Source organism: Podarcis cretensis (assembly GCF_951804945.1).
Source record: "Podarcis cretensis genome assembly, chromosome: 2".
Lineage (NCBI taxonomy): Eukaryota > Metazoa > Chordata > Lepidosauria > Squamata > Lacertidae > Podarcis > Podarcis cretensis.
Window position 1 is genome coordinate 95,864,121 of NC_137171.1, and position 17,523 is coordinate 95,881,643.

A 17,523-nucleotide genomic window follows, 5' to 3' on the forward strand; every position below is an offset into this window, starting at 1 on the left:
AGAAGCAGTTGGTGTGTTTTTCTCACAGCCTGAGGAAAATCGCCGGAACGGACCTCGTGTGTTTTTCCTACCGGGAGTCGCCGGAGGGAGGTCAAAAGAATTCAGCCGGTGCCTGGAGAGATAGGCACATACCTCTGACCGGCCCTGAATTCTGACATTGGTAGCAGTTGACGGTTGCTACGATCCATGGGAGTCTGCATCAAGGAGACTGTATTCATCCCTCTCCATGGAAGCCTGAGATGGAGGCTGATTCTCTGCAGCTAGAAGCTGACCAGAAGAAGCTGAAAGCCAAGCTACGGAGCCCAGGTATGAGATTTTCGGGCTTAAGAGTGTGAATGCGGATTGATTCATTCTCTGCTTCATGGGAGCAACGTTTGGGAAAAACAGCTCCGAGAGAGAAGAGTCTGCATTCCAAACATTCCTGTGGTTTTTCCTGTCCAAGGAAAGGAATGTGGTTGCTTAGCAACGCAGGCCAGTTTCAAGATAAGGGCTGGATGTCAGGCTGTGCTCGGAGAAGCAAAAACAGCTCGTGTTTTGACTAGGAACTGTTGGAAAGGGACTTTCCAAGCAGCCAGTGTTATTGCTGCCAGGTGCACAGAGTGTAAACAAGCCAGCTATTGGATTTTAGAGGCTTGTGTTTGAGAGTCAATGCAAGGACTCAAAATGGATGCCAAGAAGGGGGGAGGCCTGCCTTCTCCAACCCTTTTGACCAGTGACAATTATGCATCTTGGTCTATTAAGATGAAGGCCTTGCTGCAGAATCAGAGACTGTTTGGGGTGATTGAGAACCCCATCCCTGCAGCACCAACGCCTGTTTGGGAGTCACAGGATATGAAGGCCAGAACTGCTATAATTCTGTGCGTGTCAGACTCTCAGCTTATTCATATACAAGGTTTACCGCACGCGAAAGATGTTTGGGACACGCTGAGAAGGACACATCAGAGAGATGCAGGTTCTTCAGCGTTGCTGTATTTTGAAAAGCTGACTAACCTGAGGCTTGCGCCTGATGGAGATGTTCAAGCGCACCTGACGGAAATGAAATTTCTGCGTCAGCAGATGGTGGAACGCAATTTCCGTCTGGAGGAGGAAGTGTTTTGCTTCATGGTGATAAACAGCCTGAATCGGACTTACAAAACGGTTGCCAGTCAGCTGGGGTCTCTCCCAGCAGCTGATCTAACGGCGGACAGGGTCTTTGCCGTGGTTCTGAACGAACATGACAGACTTGCCGCCCTGGAAGTCAAGGACAGGGGGAGACAAGAACGGAGTTCAGACACCCCCACTGCTGTAGCTACTGGAGGAGACGCCGTAGCTTTGAACGTTGTCCGATGCCACAATTGTGGACAGACTGGGCATTTTCAGCGGTACTGCAAGAAGCCACGTCAGAACAGAGGAGCCAAGGGAAGCTCCACGAAGTCTGAGGCGTCAGGCAGAAGTCATGCCAAGTCACAGGCGAAGCCTGCAAAGGCTTTGATGTCCCTAAAAGCCACACCACAAGTGGGGAATTCCTTCGTTTTAGACACGGGAGCGACGGTTCACATGACCCATCGCAGGGATTTGTTTTCATCGTTTAAGAAGCAAAGCTTCGTTGTACAACAAGCCAACGGTCGAGAGCTGGAAGCCACCGGAATTGGGACTGTGTATCTTAAAAGTCTGAGCTTGACTATAAATGATGTTTATTTGGTTCCAGAGTTGAAGTACAATCTGCTCAGCGTTTCGCAGATTGCCAAGAAAGGACTAAAACTGTCCTATGATGATCAACACTGCGAGATCTACAAAGATGGAGAGTTGTATCTTTCTGCCGAAGAGAAAGATGGACTGTATTTGTTGACTTTTGATCAAAGTGATTACATGGAATGTAATTCTTGTGATTCTAACATGATTTCTTTTGCAGGTGTAGCCAAAAAGAACACCAAGCAGGTCACCTCGAGGGTCGACAAGGCATTTCAGCGGGTGTATGCTGATGTGATTGGTCCTTTAGCACCATCTAGAGGCAATGCAAAGTATTACCTAATATGTGTTGATTCTTTTACAGGTTTTGTCTGGATTTATCTTTTGGAGAGACCGAAAGAAGCCTTAGAAAGGTTTAAAGAGTTTTGTGATAAGGTTAAAAATATGCATGATGCTGACATAGATTGTCTTTGCACAGATGAGAAGCCAATTTTTCTCTTACAGGATTTCCAGAGGTTCCTGAAGAAGAAAGGGATAAGACACAAAATTGCTAGTTCCGAAGAAGCTTGGAACAGATGTGTTTGTGTTAGGGTGAACAAAGAATTGCAAAAGGGAATGCATGCGCAATTGCTTAGTTCACATCTGCCACATGAGTACTGGGCTGAGTCACTAATGTCATTTTGTTACACGTGGTTGAGAAAGTTTTCAAATGAATTGGGATGTTCTCCTTTTGAGAAACTGTTCCACAGAAAACCTTCTGTTGCCCATTTCAAGGTTTTTGGGTCTCATGTGAGAACAGAAGCTCCAGGTGGAGTAAAGAATGCCAGAGGCATTTTTGTGGGTTATGAAAAGGGTCTCTACAGAGTAATTTTGTCTGAATCTGGTAAAGTGATTCTCACAAAATTTCTAGAGAGTGCTCCTGAACAGGAGCGAGTGATTGTTCACACATTTCCCACAGGAGATGATGATGATTCTGATGATGATGATGATGAGTTTGATCTTATTGAGTTCAGTAGTACTGATGATGACAGCGATAGCTCAGACAGCTCAGTTGTCACAGTCATTGAGAGGAAATCTCACACAATGACTAGACCCTCAGAAGAGGAGGATGAACCACTGATTAAGCTTAGTACTGGTTCTTCAGAGAGTTCAGAGGCTGAACCAGAAAGCAAGGGAGAGCAGCACCTCTTACGTAGGTCTGAGAGAGCAACGAAGGGTGTACCACCCAAGAGGTATTCAAAAGAGTTTGCCAACCAAGCTATTGCATGTGTTGCTGTTGTAAACGACCAAGGTCAAATTGAAGCTGTGTCTGAGTCAGAGACAAAGGCACAACAGAGAGTTACTAACCAAGGTAATGCAAAAGCACTCATTCCTTGGAAGTCACACAACCAGAGAGGTACATTGGTAAAACCAGTGGCGGGTAGTTCCAAGGGTGGAACTGAAACAACAGGGGAGTGTTATAAGTATAACAACTGTTTGTTTTCTTCTCTGGATGACGCTTTGCTCGCTGCACGCATTGATACTTTAGGGGGAGTATGTTATTCTAAAGCAGCAATGCAGCAGCAAGCAAAGGCTATAGCAGCCAAGTCTGCTGCTTGTGGCTGGAAAGCCAAACAGGAAGTATGTGACTGTTGCCATGGAAACAAAGGGGCAGTCCATTCTGTACTGAGCACCGGATGTTAGCTCAGTGTGTGTGTCATATGACCTGTACAGGATGTACATGGGTGGAGTTTAGAGTTTCTCTCTGTTTGTTGAAGAGAGCAGACATGTTTTCTCTTTTACTGTTTGACTGCTGAAGACAGGAATAAAACATGTAGATACATTTCTGTCTGAGTCTGATTCCCCTCCCTGGGGATATGCTGGAGAGCAGGGAGGAGGAGGAGAAGCAGTTGGTGTGTTTTTCTCACAGCCTGAGGAAAATCGCCGGAACGGACCTCGTGTGTTTTTCCTACCGGGAGTCGCCGGAGGGAGGTCAAAAGAATTCAGCCGGTGCCTGGAGAGATAGGCACATACCTCTGACCGGCCCTGAATTCTGACACTGATGATACCTGCCATAGTTCATTGCTATTCCATTACCTTGACATGTTTCTTTAAGGCTTTCGAGTTACCAAAGTAGAACTGAGTTAGATTTGGACTGAAAAGCATTAACAGGCAGTTCTGTCTGAACTGGAACATTTTGCAAATTTCAGCTCACTTTTTCTTTTCTTTTCCAAAGAACACCTAACATCTTAGAGATGATGAGCACTGCTAGTCAACTATAATATTTTCATGGTTGCAACAAATTGGGAAAAGGCTTCCTTCCCAGGCTCAATAGAGAAAAGTAATCTGTCCAAGATTACGTTTTTAACAGCTTCATTTGCTAGACAGATTGCATATTTGACATAGTTTTTGCCTTTCAAAATATGAAAGAGTCTGAGCAAGCTTTGCAATATTTTTTAACAAGCAAACTCTTTCCATTTTTTTTTTAAATCCAATCCAATTCTTTGATGTCTTGTTTACACCATTCTAATAAACTGCTTAGCAAGAAGCTGCTTTATGAAGCTCAAAAACACAAACTCCTGCATCACAGGTTCTGGACCACCAATGCTGATGCCTCAACTTTAAGAATCCTTACAACACATCACTTTAGTAGGACTGGATTAGAACTAAATTTGTTCTAGCTAATTGGGGCACCCGAGGTAGAACCGGCAACTCAAAACCTAAATTCAGATTTTTAAATTCCCCCATTACGGTGGTCCCAGTGGTGGTTTTTTTCCACCCATTCTGTCCCTGGCATTTTAATCTATCTAACACCCTAACTTGTTGTGGCTATCAGGAGTCAAAAACAACTAATGAAGGTGCCAGGAAGATCACATTCCTGGGGAGAGAATGGTTAGGAAGACAATCAATAGTTCATCTCCTACTTAGATGGGGGACGTAAGAGCATTCAAATGACCTTTCTACATGTTCATCAAACATGAAAGGAAAGGCTGGGATCAGGGCCTGTAACCATATCAATGATATACAACTCACCCCGACTTTCTTAGGTTGATGGGTTAAGTCATATCACGTTAACTTTGTAAAACTGTGATCGTCACTATTTGGTGAACAGTGGTATTGAAATCTGTTAACAAGCTAATAATAATAATAATAGTCATGAACCCCTTGAAAGATGCAGAGTGCTTGATCCTCATTTATCACAGGATAAGTAATCATGTGAGTAACAGCAAAATGGTGAGCTGGCTTGAGAGCCAGCGTGGTGTAGTGGTTAAGAGTGGTAGACTCGTAATCTGGTGAACCAGGTTCGCATCCCCGCTCCTCCACATGCAGCTGCTGGGTGACCTTGGGCCAGTCACACTTCTCTGAAGTCTCTCAGCCCCACTCACCTCACAGAGTGTTTGTTGTGGGTCAGGAAGGGTAAGGAGATTGTTAGCCGCTTTGAGACTCCTTCGGGTAGTGATAAAGCGGGATATCAAATCCAAACTCTTCTTATTATTATTCAGGCTGACAGTCCTATACACACAATTCTGTGAGATGCAAATTACGCAGGATAAAAGGACAAGGCAGTATGCCTGAAGGACTGTCAGATTGTTGTTGTTCTGTTCTCAGAGTAACAATGCTGAGCTAAAAAATTACACAACCAAGATTTAGTGGCTAATAGAATAGCGAGCTTTAATTAGTTTAACTAGTAAATTAATCACCTAAAGCTTTAGTTGATTAATCAGTAAGGTTGCCATTTATAACCCAAAGCTTTAGTTGATTAATCAGTGATGGTGAAATTTATTGAAGTGAAAGTTATACTTCACATTGCCCTCACTATCGCTGAAACAATTGGGCTGTATGCCCAATATATAATATATAAATGTTATATTACTTTAATTTATAATATATAAATGTTAAATTACTTTATAAACAAAAATTCAGATGAAAAAGCAACTGAGGTGGAGGAATCCACAATAGTTAATTCAGATGTCTACATTTTTCTTTTTCTTATCTCTGCCACTCTCACATCCTGCCTATTCTCAAATTTTAGGTATCCATTTAGTTTATCGTACACCACTATTGCCCTCTGCTGGGTGTTGCTAACATTTCATGCAAATAAATGAAAGTGTCTTTTGGTACAGAAATGTTCTGAGGGATATCATCTAGGAGACATATAATGCACGTGTTTTGAATCTCAGGATTTCAGATGTCTGATGACAGTTTATAAGCATAGCTAAATTGCTGTTATTCTCTTGCAATTGAAGGCAATCATTAGGAATGACACACTTTAGTTAAAATATTGTGAATCAGTTCCGCCAGAAACGGGGTTTTATTATCCACTGCAGAGCCCTCTTTCTTTTACCAATGCTGTTTTGAGTGAAATACTTGATTTAAATGATATTATTGGTCCATCTGTTTGCTCAGGTGTTGTTTGTTTATTAAAGAAGTTTAATGGTTGTAAACAGCTGGGCTTTCTGGTGCATTATTTGTTGGAGGTGGGGGGGGGACAAATTTAAAGTGGAATAATCAAATGATTTAATGTAATACTCTCAGTTCAGCTTTATTTCTTACCGAATTCATTTCTGTGTACTGAAAACTGCAGCCAAAAGGTAATGTTGAACAAATGTTCCTGTTTAAACCCAAAAAACAAGATTACGCAGCCACCAAACTCGGATAAAGCTTTTATTCTGCTGATGGGATGCATCTGCCCTTTTCCCTTTCTTTTGCATTTTATATCCATGATATTTAAACTAGATACAGATAGGTAGCCGTGTTGGTCTGCCATAGTCAAAACAAAATAAAAAAATTCCTTCCAGTAGCACCTTAAAGACCAACTAAGTTAGTTCTTGGTGTGTATCTGAAGAAGTGTGCATGCACACGAAAGCTCATACCAAGAACTAACTTAGTTGGTCTTTAAGGTGCTACTGGAAGGAATTTTTTTATTTTATTTAAACTAGAGTTAGACTGGTGAGAAGTACACAGCTACAGTATGCATAAGTCCAAATATACAAGGACCATCCCTAGGAAACCTGTCCATGCTGTGGTCCTTCAGGATGCACAAGCATCCCATTCTTTGATCCCAAAGGTGTGCTCACAAAGCTCCAAGGCTGTCACAAACTACTCATAACCTTCTTTGCTGCTGCCTCCCCTTCCCAGCTCCAAGAGCTTCCCTTTGGAACCAGGGAATGGGGAGGTTGTGGTAGGCACTTCCAGGACCACAACAGAGCATCTTCCTCTCTTGTGACAGTCCAGGATGACTAGTCCCATCATCTTCAGCAGAAAAACAACAACATGAATCTTTGCCTTCCCTCCTGTATAAATGATATGGATAACCTCAGTTTCCCACTAGGAATTCTGGTAGTCCTGGACCCATCGCTTTAAAAGAAAGATGTCTCCCCTGGGTTCTAGGAGGGCCCACAGCCTAGCTGGTGCCTTTCTCTTTTTCTTGTATCCCAATGTAAGTTGATGGGCCATGGGACAAGTCACGTGGTGCTGGCGTGCTTGAGGCAGCTTCATACAATGTGCAAGTGGTAGTAAAGGTAAAGGGACCCCTGACCATTAGGTCCAGTCGTGACCGACTCTGGGGTTGCAGCACTCATCTCACTTTATTGGCCGAGGGAGCCGGCGTACAGCTTCCGGTTCATGTGGCCAGCATGACTAAGCCACTTCTGGCAAACCAGAGCAGCACACGGAAACACCATTTACCTTCCCGCCGGAGCGGTCCCTAGTTATCTACTTGCACTTTGACATGCTTTCGAACTGCTAGGTTGGCAGGAGCAGGGAACGAGCAACGGGAGCTCACCCTGTCACAGGGATTTGAACCGCCAACCTTCTGATCGGCAAGTCCTAGGCTCTGTGGTTTAACCCACAGCGCCACCCAGATATAATGCATGCTACTTTTCAAGGCAAGAGTGCCACAGACAGATGTGTTGGGCCTGTAACAGCAGCATAGCAGGCAGACATTTCAGCAGGCAAAACTTGTTCTGTCATTGTATTTGTGTTCCAGGAAAGGTTTCACCTGTAGATTTCCTGTTATATGATGTGTACAGCAAAAATTGACAAGTATGCATTTGTCACAGTGCTAATAAACATGATGGTGTGCTCAGCTTCCTTACACTGGCACAGTATCTGTGTGAAGCAGCCCAGGATAAAATAAGATTATTATTTTTTTAAGAACTACTTCATACATTAAATAATAATAACCCAATACTGATGCTACAGTTTGCATCTTTGGCAACCTGTCTAGTCATGGAATCCTTTTCATTGTCAAAATCTAAGTGCCTTTAAGTAAGAATAAGGTACTATATACTTATCATACAAGTAAGTGAAATTTGCTGACTTTGCACAGAATGCTCTCCTGCTGAGTGAATTTTCTTTTGTTGGGAACTTTTCTATGAAGAGCTCCCTAGAGCACTTCTGGCTTCCCTATTTCAGCTGACAGGTTCTGTTCACAAAGTACCTTTTGAACGTACAGCTTTGCTCACCTTGAATTTTGATTTAGATTAAAGCAAATAAGACCCAAGAAGTAACTATTATTTTTTTTTAAAAAAAAAAAAATGTCATGCAATTTCATTTCATATCAGATAGTACAATCCTATTTTTCCTACTCCACAAGCATCCATGAGAAAGTCAAAGGTTTGTTTTTGACATAACTCTTGTTTCATAATTTGTATCAAGACTTCCTTGGGTTCCATGACAGAAGCAAGGTAGTTCAGTGGACGCTCGGGTTGCGAACGTGATCTGCGCAGGATGCACCTTCGCAACCCACAGCGTTCACAACCCTCAGGGGCACGTCTGCGCACACGCGGCTTGCAATTTGGTGCTTCTGCGCATGCGCATGCGCAACTGCCAAAACCCAGAAGTAACCTGTTCTGGTACTTCCGGGTTTCGGTGGTCCGTAACCCGAAAAAACACAACCTGAAGTGTCTGTAACCCGAGGTATGACTGTATATAAATACATCTCTCTCTTTCTCTCTCTCTCTCTCTCTCTCTCTCTCTCTCTCTCTCTCTTTCTCTCTCTTTTTAAGGAGAATGCATTGGCATTTTAGGTCTAATCTTGGTTCTGGAAGATTTGCACACTTCTGGTTTTCATCAGTGGATGCTTGATCCTGTATAATTCTCCCCATCTCTTGAGCCAAGAATATTTGAAATGCAGCGTAATTCCTTTTTCCAATCAGCACCATCTAATACAGTTCCATTTATATCAGTTTGGTTAGCAAGTTACCGTAGGTGAAATCTCCCTAGAAAAGTACAAAAGTTTCCAGTTCTACATTTACTGTCTGGTCTCTTCCTTTTGATGACTATGCAGCTTCCCACAGCTTTTAATCTTTTTTAAATCTCTTCAATAACTATGCAGTTTGGTACCAAGATAGGAAAATTTCCAAACAAACTTCAGACCCAGTTCAATGAAAACTCAGAAATCTTATTGTCAATTATGTGCCCATAGTTTTGGAACATATAACTGCACAGTGAATTGTGACGTTCTTTTGCTTTTCACCTTTCTTCGTAGTTGAAATATCAGAGAGGTACCCCATGGGCAGTTTCTTACAGAAGGCTTCATAAACAGTGGTCAGGGATGATTGAAGTTGTAGGAGATATACTGGTTAGTCAGCCATCTCCTAGGGAATGTGAAAGAACAATGGAGCCTACATTCTGTTCCTCTTCATGGGAATTCTGGGAATTGTACCTCTGAGAGGGGAATGGAGGTCCCCTAACAACTCTCAGAGTTTCCTGGGAAGAGGGATTGATTGTCAAACCACTCTGGAAATTGTAGCCCTGGGAGGTGGATAGGAGTCTCCAAAGAGCGCTCAGCGCCCTTAATAACTCCCAGAATTCTTCGGGGGAAGCTGTGACTGTGGTATTATAGTGCTTTAAATGAATTGTGTGGCCAAGGAGGTACAACAACAAAATGTTTCAGTACAGAATGATGATGCTGAGATTCACACTGCTCCATTCCACACCCCCAACCCCAACCCAGTTTCCATTCCTTGCTGCTAACAACCATGCTCACTTCTCATGAGCTATTGAGGAATTTATGTTTTCCCCCTTGCAGGTATTTTCTAAATAGCTGTTCTGCTTCTGCAAACTTCAAAGTTTTCTAGGCCTTCTGATACTTCCCTGTAATTAGTGGGTGGTGCCATTTTAGTTACATAAGCAACACTCCTCTACCCACGAAGCCTGGAATTTCTATACATGAAGGTAAAAAACAGCTCCAGGGGAAGCTGATATTTCTGAATGTCAACATTGAGGCATATCAGCCAACTCCACCTGAATCTCTTTTTTTGCCTATCATATATAGTTGACAACATATGTTATGAAATAATGGTTTCAAATCAAAGTATGTCTTCTCTTCATTTAACAATCCCTTTTCTTTTCTTTTTCTTAAAGCAGTGTAAATTAATAATACAATCCTTGCATCACGGCAGAAGAAAAATAATCAAATGTCAACTGATGCTGCTATAAAAATGACAGCATCAAATGTGGATTGACATTATCATTATATTCATTTGAGAAGGCAAACACAACCACTTTTTCCAAATAAATCTGCCATGTTGTTGCAGCTCCTCTTTTGCAAACATAAGCATATCTGTTCAGGAGAAAGTGTCACTGCGTTCCACAGGGTTTGCAGCCAAGTAGGGTACAGGACTGCTGCCCAAAGTTTCATATAATGTGTACATTTGAGCGTATGTCTAGATTCTGGAGTGCCAGTTAAGTAAATTCATGCCACGGTCAAGTTATAAGTAGCATGTCTATATGCAATAGGCTTCTGCACATGTACCCCAAGCCAGATGAGGAACACCAGTGCAGCTATGACTACTAGACCTGTGCATACGGAGAGGGGAGACTAAAATCCCATCAATCAGCTGTTGGGGACATCCTGCAGTCCCTCTCTTTCCCTGATAAACAGCAAAATCATCAGGATTTTATCTAATTTGAAATGGTCCTGCAAACACACAATCCTTTCTATGGGTTCCAGTTACAGTGGTACCTCTGGTTGCAAACGGGATCCGTTCCAGAGGTCTGGCCGCATCCCAAGGAATTCACAACCGGAGGTGCCGCTTCTGCACATGCGTGTGGCGTTTAGAGCACTTCTGCGCATGCACGGGTGGCAAAACCCAGAAAAATACTTCTGGGTTTGCCATGTTCGCATCCAGAAAGATGGCAATCAGATATGTGCATATCTAGAGGTACCACTATACAAGAAAATAGATTCTGCCTAAACATTAGGTTGAACTTTCTGACAGTAAGAGCTGTTCAACAATGGAATGGGCTACCTTGGAAGGTGGTGGATGTTTTTAAAGAGAGGCTAGGTGTCCATCGGTCCCATTGGTACTTTTCAGAATCAATGATGATGATCATCATCATCATTTTATTATTTATATCCTGCACATCTTACAGCATATCTGAAAGCATAATAAAAACATCAATCTTTTAAAATTTCCCTATACCTTCAGACGAAGCTTGGGTTAGTTTTCTTTTCATATATAAATTAAAATCAATTTTTGTCAATTTTTGAAAGTTAGTTTTTTTAATTTTTGAAAAAGCACCAAGCATTGGATAATGGCTTTGAATAACCATAGATGAAAAGCTCAAGAGCAATCTTACATTTCTGGAAGACAGAAGCCTAGAATGAAACATCTGCTTTGTCCAGAAACCTGTCCATTTGTTCCAGCCAGAAGGACACTGACAAACTGGAACGTGTCCAGACGAGGGCAACCAAAATGGTCAAAGGCCTGGAAACGATGCCTTATGAGGAACGGCTAAGGGAGCTGGGCATGTTTAGCCTGGAGAAGAGGAGGTTAAGGGGTGATATGATAGCCATGTTCAAATATATAAAAGGATGTCACATAGAGGAGGGAGAAAGGTTGTTTTCTGCTGCTCCAGAGTGGCGGACACGGAGCAATGGTTCCAAACTACAAGAAAAAAGATTCCACCTAAACATTAGGAAGAACTTCCTGACAGTAAGAGCTGTTCGACAGTGGAATTTGCTGCCAAGGAGTGTGGTGGAGTCTCCTTCTTTGGAGGTCTTTAAGCAGAGGCTTAACAACCATATGTCAGGAGTGCTCTGATGGTGTTTCCTGCTTGGCAGGGGGTTGGACTCGATGGCCCTTGTGGTCTCTTCCAACTCTATGATTCTATGATTCTATGACGTATTTATTTATTTATTTATTTATTTATTTATTTTCACTACGCCAGATCCAGGCTGGCATAGCTGATGGGCTTTAGAATTGGGCCCCTTGGAAGAATCAACAAATTCAAAAGCACTGTACCTTAAAATATCCCATAATGGTGCTTCCTACTTCCTACCACTGGCTGGAGACTTGCCAGTGGCAGCTCTCTGTCCATCTGGGCGAAGCTACAGCCTGGCAGAAGTCTTTCAAGTGGTGATGCTCCTTTCTGTCAATGGTGGCCAGCACAGAGGAGCCTATGCATAATCCTATGCCTGCACCAACATCGTTATTGGATGGGTTACTATTGTACTCAAAGTATGAAAATTCATTTTGACGAAGCCTACCATGTGTTTTTTTGTCTTCTTTTTGTGCATAGAATAGAGATGGGTCTCGTTAATAACTGGTTAGACAGATTATACATGTATTTATTCAAGATAGCACTTAGTTTCCACTTACGGGATTTAAAAGTAGGAAGGAGTCATCAAATGGAAACAATAACAACAAAACAAACCATCAACTTCCTAGACAGAACAAATTAAGCCCTTCATGAAATGAGCTTCGAAAGTAATATCGCAAACTTTACCAAAGCCAGTGCCAAATTACTTTTTCTCACTCTGCTTCTACTTTAAACGAGGCACTAAAAGGCAGGTTTTCAGTTATCTGAGCCATTTTAAAATGTTTTAAAACCCAAATTTAAAGGAACACTGGTTGCGACTGTTGTTTGATTAAAAGTCCAAGGATATATTAACTTCACGCAGGTTCTGCTGTCCATACACTCTTTATATGAAAATTCACTTATCGAAACACAAGGAATTAATACCCAAAGTTTGCTATGCACAACGCAGAGTCAAATATCCAAACACCCAAATCTGTGTGCATTACTGTTAACAAATAAGCAGCTTTAAACAAGCCTTACTTTTTGTGTTTTGCTGGTTCATTTCGTCATGGTGGTAGGGAGAAAGAGCATTTTTTTCCTTCCTTGTTTGCCTTTTGAAAGGTTTCAGAAGGTTTTCCTGGGTTTTTTCATCACTTTGGGGTCAAAATTCTGTGGTTGGGAACACAATAGAAACTTCCCCATAGGAATCCATGGAAATCCTCAACTCATTATGGGAATGCTCACCTAACAAACAATTCCCCCAGTACACATTGTGTTTGGAGAGACCTGTGTGTAGTCCTATAATGGAGACTCTTTACAAATGACACCAGCTAGCAGAAGAACAATTTCCAAATGGAAAACACCTCTTTTTAAAATTCCGTTTTCTTTGCAGCTGTTCCATCTTGATAGCAATAAGGAACCATTTGTTTGGGAGCTACGATCTTCCACACCATAAAAGGAACAGACTGTAATTAGCCTTCAATTTAATAATGCTCAAGCCTAACTAGCTGAATCAAATTTGTGAGCTCAGAGATCTTATAAGACTCTTCAAACTTGTTATCTTATTGAATTATGAAGGGTGGGGAGTAGGCTTGGGCAAATGGAGCACCAGGCAAGGACCAGCTACATGTCCATCCTTTTATTCAACTTTTCAATATCTTATTATAAAAAAGATGTATGCATTTGTATCCCATTCTACAACATTGATGTATGGTTTGGATGTATACTTTGCCCCTGACATGTGACAATGAATTTGCATGCATCAGTCTAAGATCAGCCCTGTAGTTCTGTACAGTGGTACCTCGGGTTACATACGCTTCAGGTTACATATACTTCAGGTTACAGACTCCGCTAACCCAGAATAATGCTTCAGGTTAAGAACTTTGCTTCAGGATAAGAACAGAAATCGGGCTCCAGTGGCACGGCAGCAGCAGGAGGCCCCATTAGCTAAAGTGGTGCTTCAGGTTAAGAACAGTTTCAGGTTAAGAACAGACCTCCGAAACGAATTAAGTACTTAACCCGAGGTACCACTGTATCTTGTTCTCACAATGGCCAAGCAGATGCCTATGGAAAGCCTGCAAACAGGACCTGACTGCAATAGGACTCGCCTCATTTTTTTTTATTTTCAGCAATTGATTTTCAGAGGCAGACCACCTCTGACACTGGAGGTAAATATAGCCATTTTAGCCAGTAGCCTTACAGGGCCTTATCAACAATCTTACAAAATCATAACCCACTCACACAGGCAAATTGTTGAATGGGTGCTGATTGCTAAACCTTCTCCCCACAAGTCAGGCTCCCTGGACAATGGGTCTTAGAGCCCAACCAAGCCATACACACAAAACATAGATGGAAAGGATATTCTGAGCCTATGTCACCATGCCAGGCCTTGTGGGTCTGATATTTTCCTCATTTAAACTATACTTCACAGTAGAGTTTAGCAGTATAGCAGTGGGAACGTAGGAAAGTGTGAAGATGCTGGAGAGTGCCAGGCAATGTACAAACCCTAGAATGAAGACCAGGATGGCAGGATGCAGTAGGAAGCCTTTCCTAAACTTGCTGAACCTCGGAATCCCCAGGTGCCCAAAGCAAGTTTAGATCCACTTTGTCAAAGGTGGTGCTTGATCAAACAAGCATTGTTTTAGCTGATTGGATAAAAAGTGCCTTTTTGCTTATGGAACAATGGTCAGAAATGATGGGAATTGTAGTTAAGAGACACCTTAAGAGGGACCACATGTCCCTCTGTCACATATAATATGCCTCTTGCCATCTGCATTACCTCTGGAAACTGGCTTCCTTCTTCCACCAACCAGTAATCAGCAGTAGTAGCTACTGAGCCCTTTCCAGAGCTCATGTCCTCTTCTTCTTGCCCTGCACTATGGACTGAACTGTTGTGCTCTTCCACCGTGAGCTAAGGTTGTTGTTGTTTAGTAGTTTAGTCGTGTCCGACTCTTCATGACCCCATGGACCAGAGCATGCCAGGCACTTCTGTCTTCCACTGCCTCCCGCAGTTTAGTCAAACTCATGCTGGTAACTTCGAGAACACTGTCCAACCATCTTGTCCCCTCTTGCCATCTCATTTTTGAGCACATCCAACTTACCAAGGTTCATGGTTCCTATGCAATATTTTTCTTTACAGCATTGGACTTTCCTTTCGCTTCCAGGCATATCCGCAACTGAGCGTCCTTTCGGCTTTAGCCCAGCCGCTTCATCAGCTCTGAATCTACTTGTACTTGTCCTCTGCTCTTCCCCAGTAGCATGTTGGACGCCTTCCGACCTGAGGGGCTCATCTTCCAGCGTCATAACTTTTATATGCCTGTTGTCTTTGTCCATGGCGTTTTCTTGGCAGGGATACTGGAGTGGCTTGCTGGTTCCTCCTCCAGGTGGATCACATTTGGTCAAAACTCTCCACTATGACCTGTCCATCTTGGGTGCCCTGCTCAGCATAGTTCATAGCTTCTCTGACTTATTAAAGCCCCTTTGCCACAGCAAGGCAGTGATCCATGAAGGGTGAGCTAAGGTTAAATGATGGCGATTCACTGAATCCATGATTGTGAACTGAGACCCCAGTCCTGCACATCCACAGTGACCCATGTTTACAAAATCCCATTTGCAGTTATTACAATTTCTAAGCTGTCCCTAGATCATACCCTGAAATAAAATGACAAGGAGCAGAGGACTCTCAAATGAAGATTTATCTGTGTTGGGCAACTGCTGGATGCAGAGTGATGGACTGAATGGGCCATGTTCTGATTGAGTATCGTGCCTCCAATGCAGCTATTTGAAAGCCGATGAGAGCCCGTGAAAAGATGTTTTATCAGTTTCAATGGACTTTGTGTAAATAGCTAATTTTATACTAGTACACCTGCTCATCCTGATAATGCAAGCTCGTTTTTTCCTCCAGCTTCTATGGAACACGGCACAATGGCCATTCATGTGGAAAATCAATAACACAAAAATCACTTTGTAACCTGTTTAAGGCAATACACTTTGGGTCCTTAGTGAATGTCAGGTGCTTGAGGCTGAATTTTAAAAGAGGCCTTTTTACTGCTTCATGGCTTCCAAGGAGATTATGACACGGAGTTTATTTCTCCCGGGCTCTACCTGCCAATCCATACAGTCACTACAGTCCACCAGGGGTCAGCAAACTTTTTCAGCAGGGGGCCGGTCCACTGTCCCTCAGACCTTGGGGGGGGGGCTGGACTTTATTTTGAAGAAGAAAAAAATGAACGATTTCCTATGCCCCACAAATAACCCAGAGATGCATTTTAAATAAAAGGGCAAATTTTACTCATGTAAAAACACGCTGATTCCCAGACTGTCCGCGGGCCGGATTGAGAACGCGATTGGGCCGGATCCAGCCCCCCAGCCTTAGTTTGCCTACCCATGGTTCACACACAAGAAAATGGAAACTTGGTGTAGCTGTCCCACTGTTGTCCACACCACCAGACCATCCCATTTTCCCTGGGTGTGATTAACACCTTTTTCTTTGTATGCTGAAGCATGCCTAACTAGTCACCAGCTGAACATAACTAGAACTCTCCTTAAAAAAAAAAAAAAAGATTGAGTTATAGTCTGAAATATGGCTAGATATACATTATCTCTAGATGGTTTACATCTAACCCTGTATTTGGTATACACTAGAAGAGGAATGTAGCTTCCAAGCTGTCTGGTGTCTGTATTCAGGCACCTGGAGCATTTAAATGCTTTAGCATTTAAAATGGAGGCCTTGCAGTGAGGTCACCTGTGCGGCCTTCCTGAAATCGCCATTGCAGCCAGGTACATCTTGGAGGAAGGGGAGGGATGGTAGGCACAGCTTGGGTTCTTGCAGAGAAACATAGCTGCCTTATGCTGAGCCAGACCATTGGTCCATTAGGCTCCATATTGTCTACACTAACTGTTAGCAGTTCTCTAGGGTCTCACAGAGGAGGACTGGAGAAGCCAGGGATTGAATTTGGGAACATGTGCTCCACCACTGAGATGTCACCCTTCTGTGGGGTTGAGGGCTCACAGGAAGAGGCTGACAACATGCTGAGCACGATGAGTCTGAATTTAAGAATAGGCAGGAGTGGGGACTTATTTTGAAATTAAAACACCTTGATTAGCCTATTCCAAATTGCACTGGGGAAGTATGCCGGATGCTAGTCTTACGCATTATAAGGCCACTGCCTTTATTGTCAAAAGCAGTTTACAAGAAATTGAAGTGACACATATAGTCAATATTTAGTGGCCACACATCAGATTTGACAGACCGTTGCATTTATTGTACCACAAAATCAATATTAAGGAAGTTATATTTTTGAAAGTTTAAATCTCACTGAGCCAGTTCTGACCGGGAAATAAAAGGAGCTCTGACCTCATCACCATGGAAATTCGAAGGGTAAAAATTGTGCTTTCATATAATCTAATATTGCCGCATGTCAATTAGAGATAATGTATTTGGGGATTAGAGGGAGAGATGTAGGTACATCTATAGTTCTATATATGTATATATTCTTGTTTTGGGTGAGGTTTTTGTTTTGTTTTTTGTTTTTTACTTTTTCCTGGAAAGTCAAGATGCAGTACAAAACCTGGAATAAAGTTTTCAACTTGATGCATCGCTGTTCTGCACTCAGGAATTCCAGCTGACATTGGACAGTGCTCAACATTAAATATTAAATAACACCAAACTGACAGGCTGGCAATTCACAATGCACAGCTCTGGGTTTTATTTTCGTGCTGCAGTAAGCAATTGCTTATTTCATGCTACATTGTTTCAAAAGGTGATATTTCATGATTAATAATAAGATATTTGACAATGTCAAAATGTAAACTCAAAGCTTTGGGATGATTTATTGGAATGCTACG

General features: G+C 42.5%; 1 long non-coding RNA gene across 1 annotated transcript in view; it reads right to left on the reverse strand.

Annotated features, from left to right (window-relative positions):
- Nucleotides 1-11,764, reverse strand: part of LOC307209216 — a 350,788-nt gene extending 339,024 nt beyond the window's left edge. Inside the window, exon 1 of the long non-coding RNA XR_013835433.1 lies at nucleotides 11,591-11,764. This is a non-coding gene — a long non-coding RNA (uncharacterized lncRNA). The remainder of the gene's footprint in view (nucleotides 1-11,590) is intronic.
- Nucleotides 11,765-17,523: the final 5,759 nt, after the last annotated feature.